This window comes from Cyprinodon tularosa, unplaced genomic scaffold (genome assembly GCF_016077235.1).
Source record: "Cyprinodon tularosa strain WSP-4 unplaced genomic scaffold, ASM1607723v1 ctg263, whole genome shotgun sequence".
Lineage (NCBI taxonomy): Eukaryota > Metazoa > Chordata > Actinopteri > Cyprinodontiformes > Cyprinodontidae > Cyprinodon > Cyprinodon tularosa.
Genome location: NW_024038967.1, coordinates 631,845 through 639,746, shown reverse-complemented (window position 1 = coordinate 639,746; position 7,902 = coordinate 631,845).

The window sequence follows — 7,902 nt, the reverse complement described above, 5'->3', positions numbered from 1 at the left end:
ATTCTTAAATGTATACCAATTATTTCAAATGTATAGTTAACAGTTTTATGGAGCAAGAAAGTTTGTTATTTAAATAACCCCACAAGTTATTCTGTTGAAATGCTCTCGTTTGTGTTTTTTAGCCGAACAGCGCTGTGGAATAAAATAGGCATTTTGCTCTTATATATTAAAACAATATTTAAAAACTATTTAAAAATTTCATGCTTACGGAAGAGGATCAGAACCAATAAAAAAAAAAGTTAAAGTCAAAATTCTAAGATTAAAGTCAGAATTCTGAGATTAAAGTCAGAATTCTAAGATCAAAGTCAGAATTCTGAGATTATAGTCTGAATTCTGAGAAAAAAGTCAGAATTCTGAGATTAAAGTCAGAATTCTAATATCAAAGTCAGAATGCTGAGATTAAATCAGAATTCTAAGATTAAATTCAGAATTCTGAGATTAAAGTCAGAATTCTAAGATCAAAGTCAGAATTCTGAGATTAAAGTCAGAATTCTAAGATCAATGTCAGAATTCTGAGATGAAAGTCAGAATTCTAAGATTAAATTCAGAATTCTGAGATTCAAGTCGGAATTCTGAGATGAAAGTCAGAATTCAGAGAAAAAAAGGCAGAATTCTGAGATTAAATTCAGAATTCTGAGAAAAAAGTCTGAATTCTAAGATTAAAGTCAGAATACTGAATTTTTTCCCATATTAAACTAAACTAAAATTTTAAGATCAGTTAACATTTTTTTTATTTTTTCAGTTGCGCTAATCTTCTTCCGTACATATTTGATTTCTTCAAACGTGCACATTTTTGTGTAGTCAAAATGTGTAGAAATAGGCCTACATGTTTTTTTTATTTTTATGTATAGTAAATGAATGAGTCAAATATAATAATAATGACTCAAAGAAATAATGTACAATATTATAGGCGTGTAATCGGCATCGGCCAATAGCTTTAAAAGTAAATATGGGACACCACCAATACAACTTTCCAATAGGCCTATATAAAGACAGTAGCTGCATTTCCATTACAAATGCACTCATTACTATGTTGATATTCTGCTAATTCTGAAAAAATGCATAGTTCTGCAGCTGCAGTATTTCCCTTAAAGAAAAATATAATAAAAATTGCATAAGAATATGCTTGTTTCTATTGTGAAAAATTGTTTTTATTGCAGTTTTGCAAATTATAGAAATTTTGTTACAACCGGAAAACAACTTCATTGAAACATGAAAAAAAATGTTATTGAAAAGCTTGTTTTTCACAATTGCATTGTTTTGATTTACCAAATTTGTGTTTGTGATAACAGTTTGTTCAATTTGATGGTTAATGGAAATACAGCTGTCATTCTTGAAAGCAAATGCTTATGGATTGTGGCTGCACACCAGTGGGTCACGTACACCTGAATGATTCATGACTTTGCCAAGGGGAGATCCTGAAGTAAAACTGTCAGTGGTTTATATGTTGTTGTTTTTTTTAACAGATAACCAAACTAATATTTAAAACTACTGCACAGGACATGAGGGAGAAAACTACATAGTGTCTGTAAGAGGGTGTAATAAAAAAACTATCAGTTATCAGCTAGTTGAGTTGTAAAACTCAGTTCTTGAGCATCTCTAGCTCAAATTTGATGTTTAATTGATTATTTATGGTTGTTTTGGTATTTTTTTTTTTTTTTTTGTATCTCTATTAATCTGGGCCAGTTCATCCCTTTGCCAATTCAGTCTTGTTAGTGGACAACAAACATTCATTTTGGGTGATGTCATTGTTTTCATTATATTTCATCCAGCTGCAGAACCTTCCTTTTAAACCTCACCTAAAATCTTGAATGGACTTTGCTTTACAAACCAGTCAAGCCCTGGGCTTAAACCGATCAATTGTTGCTTTTTTCTTCAATGCTTTTAATCCTCAGAGACATGTTCCTGTAAGCAACTTCATTTTCTGGTTTGTAGCACTGAAATAAATACTTCAACACAATATTCAAATGTATGGCTTCTAGATAATACTTGCAGCAGTATCAAAATGCAATATTTTCTGATTTCTAATTTTCTGATGATTTTCTGCCAAAAAATAATGAAAAAAAAAAGATTACATTATTTAAACACAACAGCAATAAAAACATGTTTGTATTTAAATAAAAAGAATATTACCTACCTGCTTAAAGGTTGGTATTTTCAAAGATAATTGTAATCTTTTGAACAGCCTCATGAGAACGCCCCTTGTGATTTATTTAATAACGAATATAATAACAGATAATATTTCCATGCAGAAGTCTGTTTGATTGCATACCTTTGTTTCCAAATCTTTCCTTGAATGATCTTTGTTTTTTTTAAGGGGCAACAGTGAAATGAGATTTAATGTCTATTGATTACAAACCTACAGTGTCTTTACCCCCAACTGTTGGGTGTTTTTGTATAAATATTAAATGTTTAATTAGCAATAACACCAAAATTTTAACATGATCTGCACTCAAGAATAACGAACATACATTCAATTCAGTTTATTTCTATAGCGCCAATTCACAACACGTCATCTCAAGGCACCAGATCATACAGTCAAATTGATCAAAGGTTTTCTATCTAAGGAAAAACAGTTGATTGCATCGACTCATTGACTCGAAGGCAATCACTCACACTAAGCATGCTTGTAGTGACAGTGGAGAAGAAAAACTCCCTCTTAACAGGAAAAAACCTCCAGCAGAACCAGGCTCAGTGTGAACGGCCATCTGCCGAGGCCGACTGGGGTTCAAGAAGACAGAAGCAGAGATACAAAAAGCAGCTGTAAAAGGTCCAGGAAACACACAGCCAGGCAGACAAGCTCTGAGCCAGCTCCCATGTCAGAGGATGACGAGAGGAAATCCAGATTTAACTAACAGATTCTGCAGGGTGGGAGAATAGAGATAAAATGAAGCAGAGTGAAGAAAAAGGGGTCCCTATGTCCTCCAGGTCTAAGCATATAGCAGCATAACTATAGAGATAGCTTAGGACTCAGATAGCTCAGGATTAACAAAACAACTCCAGGAATTCTGTACATCATCCAACTGTAGTCAAGGTGCAAAGGAAGAAATAAAAATATTGTCTTTGTTTGAGCAGGGTTTCACTATATTTTATTGCATATTTTATTGCATATTTTGTTGCATATTTTGCAGACAGACCAAAAAGACAGACTAATAGAAAGATTTCCCCCCAAACAAGTTCAGCAGACAGTTTTATTAGATGTTTGAAATTACTTAGGAATCTGGGATTGAGTTGAAAGAAGAAAATGGAAACAAGAACAACACATGAATATATTCTGATATATCATCAGATTTTAGGGACATATTCAAGATGAGGACTTCATTTCATTAAATGTAGAGAATTTCACAGCTGATGATGGTCCTCTGCTCTTTGATATGGAATCAGTAAAATACATAAATCATATTACCAGTAAACAAGTTAATGCAATAAAGATAGGGTCTCTATTACTATTTCCTCAGCAGTACAAAAAAAGCAAAGTCATGTTTTATAAAGCACATAAACAGAAGCCAGCAATAAATCTTAGACTAGTTAAACTAAATAAATATTGAAACACTTATTAACTACCATAACTTTACTTTAACTACTATATTTTTCACTCAATAAATTTACTTTTATTTGGCAAAAATAAAAAACATTAATGACAAGCAACCTTCCAGATTAACTGGAAGCCACTGATAATTCTTGGCATCTTTATACCACATTTCCCTACACTACGATGACAAAGTCAGGAATGCATTTAGGAAAGCAACTTCAACTTTAGAGTGTTTACTTTTGGGGACAGTTTAAATCCATCCAACTCCAGGAAAATTTTTTGGAAGACTTCAAAATTGTAGTGCAAAGTGGGATTGTACACCAGGTTAAGCGCATATATCAGTCCCATGAGCAGCAAGCAGGGTTTTGCAGTACTGTTGCACCCTGCCAAAATGACTGTCGTCAGGACTACCTCTTGCTCTGTGTGTGATCCTGTAACATCTGGACTCGGAGCAGAATCAGTCAGCTGCAGTGCACATTTGCCATGCATGCATATCAAAACGCTACATTTTTAGAGTAAAGTTTATGTAGTATTTTTAGGTTTATGTACAAACTGCTATTAAACATTTCAATAGTATAAGGAAATCTAAGTAAAACTTATTCTTTCTCCAAAATTCATTTAAACATTGAAAAGGAAATCTAAATAAAACTTACTCTTCCTCCAAAATGTTTGTATAACATTAATAAAATGTTTAATTTTACTTCAGAAACTTGTTAAAGATAGGCTCTGTGTAAGCACCCTGATGCCCTATCTTTCCACCTATCTTTAACAAACCCTAGTTTTTACTGAAGCTTAAAAATACAGAGTATAAAGAAAGACGAATACTCGAATAGAGTTTACTGCACCAAAAAGTCACATTTTTCAGTGTACTCACTCCTAATCTGATTCTTCAAATAAAATCTAATGTGACCATTTGCTTAGAGGTTTAATTCATAAAGCAAGCTTACATCTCTTCTTTGAAGGCCTCAGATTTGTTTCAGGGAACATTGAGGAACCAACAGCATCACAAAGACAAAGGAACAGAGCAAAAAATCTATATCTTTGTAACAGGCTTATATATATATATATATATATATATATATATATATATATATATATATATATATAAATAAAAGAAAAGCTATTTGTCACAGTCTTGATTCTGTTATGTTTTCTTTTGAGTATTCAGTTTAACTTTGCTCCATGTTTCTAGTTTTATTGGTTTAATTCCTATTTTGTTGTGTTTTTTGGTTATATTTGAGTTCTTTGTTTTTTATTTGTTGCCCTCTGTTGCTGTCTGGTGTTGATCTCCTTTTTCCTAGCTCCTTTCTAGACTCCTGTCTTCACACCTGCTCCCAATCAGCTCGTTAGTCCTCTCTTTGTTCAGTCAGCCATAAATACTCTCCTTGTGCAGTTCCTCAATGCTGGCTCCTCGTCACTCCTCGCCTTTCCCTGACTCAACCTGCTCTTTTCCCCTGATGTCTCCATGGTTCTGGTTTGTGTTACATTTTAAGTTGGACTTTTGGATTCCTGCCTCAGTTGTTTGTGAACATTCAATTAATGTCAGGACTTGCTTATGGTAGTTGACCCAAAAGCAGAGGCAGGAAGGCAGAAGTGGATTTCTTGCGATGATTTAATGAAAGGTTTTACCGAAAACAGAGGCAGGTTATCCAAAAATCCAATTATGAAAACAAAGTCCAAAACAAACAGGAAATCAAGAATCTAAAGTCAAAACAAAGTCCAAAAATCACAAACATGAAAACAAGTCAAAACGAACCAGAAACCATGGAGACATCAGTGGGATCACAATCACAAGGAGGAAGGCTCAGAGAGACGAAGTTGGAGGAAGTTTCACTGCATGAAAAGTGGGATTTTCGTCAATATACGGCACTGTAGATTGTCGTGGAACTTCAGGTTAGCGGCAGTTTACGGCAATTTGCAGGCTTCGCCGAAAACTCCCCTAAATTGTCAGAAATTGACGTGGAATTTCTTAGGCAGTGTTCCCCCCATGCCTCCCCCCCATGGAATTCTAGGGGAGGCTATAACATGTAAATGAACATGCTGTGAGCTATACAAATGCAAACCAGGTAAGAAAATCTCTGATACAAAGAGATCAGGCTCAGTATAGCCTCTTACATTTTAGCTTGAATTGATTTATTTAATTAAAGTATAGAGACCAAAACAGATCTTTAGCTGACAGAGCAATACATTTAGAGCAGTAAAAATTGTAAAAAAAATTTGCATTTAAGATAAAAAATAAAATGTTGTCTGTCAATATGCTCAATTCACAATTACTTAAGTGGAAAAGTTTCAAGAAATGATTCTGAGATGATTCACTTTATAACATGGCGCATTATCCTGTTGGAAGTAGCCATCAGAAGATTGGTACACTGTGGTCATAAGGACATAGGTCAGCATGCTAAATTGGTATTAAGTGGCCCAAAGTGTGGCAATAAATATCCCCCAAATAGATGGTAGAAATAGATCAGGCTCAGTATAGCCTAATTATAGACTCTTACATTTTAGCTTGAATTGATTTATTTAATTAAAGTACGCTAGATTACTGTGTATGCAAATGTTATGTAAAAAAATACACAAAATAATTTATTTCAAAAATTTGTTTTAATCAGAATCAGTTGGCTGTAATGGCGGTTGGCAAACAATTTTTTTTTTTTAGATTTCCACTTTTTTTTTTTATTGAATATATAAGAAAACAATAACAATCTCAAGTAACAAGTCAATAACAAATATTTCAATACAAGAAGAAATATCACAACTCCTGCTTTTGAAAAATACTATTAAATGCACAGGCTGGAACAAAGTATAAAATAAAATAAAATAAATAAAAATAAATAAAATAATAATAGTAGTTAAAGTAAATTAATCAGTGGGGACTACCAACTGAAATTCTTCAATTAACTCAAACAATTTAATTGCATTTAAATTTTGCATCTTTCTCAGACATCTTTTGAAAAGGGAAAGTTCATTTTTGAGAGCAGAGATTGAGAGGGAGCATTTTGCATAGCGACATTTATGGATATAATACTTTGTTACAATTATTAGAATATTGATTAAAAATTCCAATTTTTTTTTCTTTAATGGATAAACCGAATTGAATGTTTTGCCAGGAAATAAAATCTAAATTTATTGTTTTAGAAGACAGAAAGGTTCGAAGTTGATCCCATAAGTTTAATACTTCTTTACATTCATAAAAAAGATGTTTAGTTGTTTCCAATTGAGTTGTACAAAAGCCACAATTCTCAACATTAAACTTAAATCTCTCTCTTAAAAACTCATTTGAAGGATATATGTTATTTATTATTTTAAATTGTAATTCTTTATATTTAGGAGGAATTGGGAATTTCAAATAATTTGTCCTAATTTTGACTATCATAGATTTCTTAAAATTTTGTAAGAGAGCTGTGCTTTTTGTTCTTCCTGGGTACATATTATTTATAGAATATTGATTCAAAAACTTGTTGTTGCATTTATTATCTCTAATGTCCACCTGCTCAAATTCAATCTTATGGAGTCTAGGAATAAAGGAATTAGGTAAACTGTTTTTAATAGAATGAATGAGGACATCAGGGATACTACGTAAAACTGTCTTATAAATTCTTAGTGAACAATCGTTTCTAAACTTCCTGTTAAAATCCTCCAAACTTAGAAAATCACCATTACCATTTGGCAAACAATTTATAGGTAAATTACCATAGATATCCATAATAATTTATTATGGATATCTATGTGCATTACCGCCACCTTCCAGAATGGAGCGACGCGAGCTCTTCTCGCGAGTCCTTCCGTATAACAATGACGTCGTATGTGATTGGAGGAACCTGATGAGCCTTCGGCCCCATCGTCCAATCACGTGTGAGCTTTTGTGCACTACGACTACTCGCGAGACCAGCATATAAGCAGACATGTTTGTGTTACTATACTCAGAAGAACTTCATTTCCAGTTAACGTGTTTGTATTTTGTTGTTACGTGAACAATGGCTGCACAACGTCTCGCGTTCAACTCGCCTCCAACTGCTCTTAGTCCACAACTTTCGGCCAGCCCGCAGACTGACGAGAAGAAACTGCTGATTGCTATCAGCGGACTGTCTCGTCAGCTTACCCAGCATACTGCCGACATGAATGAGCGGCTCACTCAGCTGGAGAATTCGATGCACTCCAGGTTGCCGTCCATAGAGGACAAGATGGCGGCTCTGCAGTCGAGCAACTTTGCGGGATATACGAACTCGAGGAAGAGAAGACGGGTGCACAACGCCACGCTAGCGGTAAATATATGTTCGATTACTGGTAGCTATGCTAAAAGCAGCCTAGCTTAGCTAGGCAAGCTAAAGACAACCTAGCCTAGCTAGGTAAGCTAAAAGCAGCCTAGCCTA